Source organism: Rosa rugosa, chromosome 7 (genome assembly GCF_958449725.1).
Source record: "Rosa rugosa chromosome 7, drRosRugo1.1, whole genome shotgun sequence".
Lineage (NCBI taxonomy): Eukaryota > Viridiplantae > Streptophyta > Magnoliopsida > Rosales > Rosaceae > Rosa > Rosa rugosa.
In genome coordinates, this window is record NC_084826.1 from 15,442,793 (window position 1) to 15,443,794 (window position 1,002).

At 32.7% G+C, this 1,002-nt stretch overlaps 1 non-coding gene across 1 annotated transcript; it reads left to right on the forward strand.

Annotated features, from left to right (window-relative positions):
• The first annotated feature begins 470 nt into the window (after window positions 1-470).
• Window positions 471-551, forward strand: TRNAL-AAG (transfer RNA leucine (anticodon AAG)). Its single transcript has one exon. It is a non-coding gene; the product is annotated as a tRNA-Leu (tRNA).
• The last annotated feature ends 451 nt before the right edge of the window (window positions 552-1,002 follow it).

Here is a 1,002-nt window from a genome sequence, read left to right on the forward strand (position 1 = left end):
AGGGTGAACAAAGAAAACAAGATGGTGGCAATAGCCACACCTGTTTTTTTTTTTTTTTTTGGGTAGAGTTAGCGTCAAGTTATCTGGGATTTAGATGAAAAATAAAAAATTAGTGGAAGAGTGTGTCAATTGTAAGGCCCCTTAGATTAGACAAAGAGTCCAAATTTTATAAAATTAAAATAAATTTACACCTTCCTCGCTTTAGAAGAGCCCGATTCATTTTCCCTAATTTGATCTTGATAAACGAATACTTACTGATCAGTATGGAAATTGTTCAATTTCACAATCTCATCAAATTAATGCTTTTAATCTTTGAAGGAGATTCGGCCACCATCAATTTAATTATCTGTTAGTTAGATTGTTTTCATTTCGAGAATTTGTAAAAGATATGCATACCGATTAGTATGGATACATTGTTCACAAATCCACAAGTCATTTATATTTCTTCATTTTGAACACTGAGCAACAATGTTGAGATGGCCGAGTTGGTCTAAGGCGCCAGATTAAGGTTCTGGTCCGAAAGGGCGTGGGTTCAAATCCCACTCTCAACAAAAAAATAAAAACATTTTGGTCAGCTTATCGTATTATTATTGTTTCATTCTTGGCGATCTAGCTTTGCTTAATTTCACACGGGCCATACGTGTTAACGAGCTCGAGCTTAACTCAACTTGGCCTGAACGATATTTTTTCAAGCTTGAGTTTGGCTCGGCTCGGATTGTGGTACAAGCTTAAGCTTCAGTAATGTTCGATTTTGTACTCATTCTTAAATTTGTATAAGAAAGATATCGAAAAAATAGAAAAGTTCAAGTAAAAATCATTACAAAAAAATGACAAAATTATTCATATTTAATATTTTAAATTAGATACCAAAAGATACGTCAAATATTTACTACTTGACACTTTAAAAGGATAGTTATAATTTATTTGCCCTTTGGTTAGCTCAAGTGGTGAAAAGGGAACGTTAAGACTAAATTAGGTCAATTATTCAATAATATCTCCAAT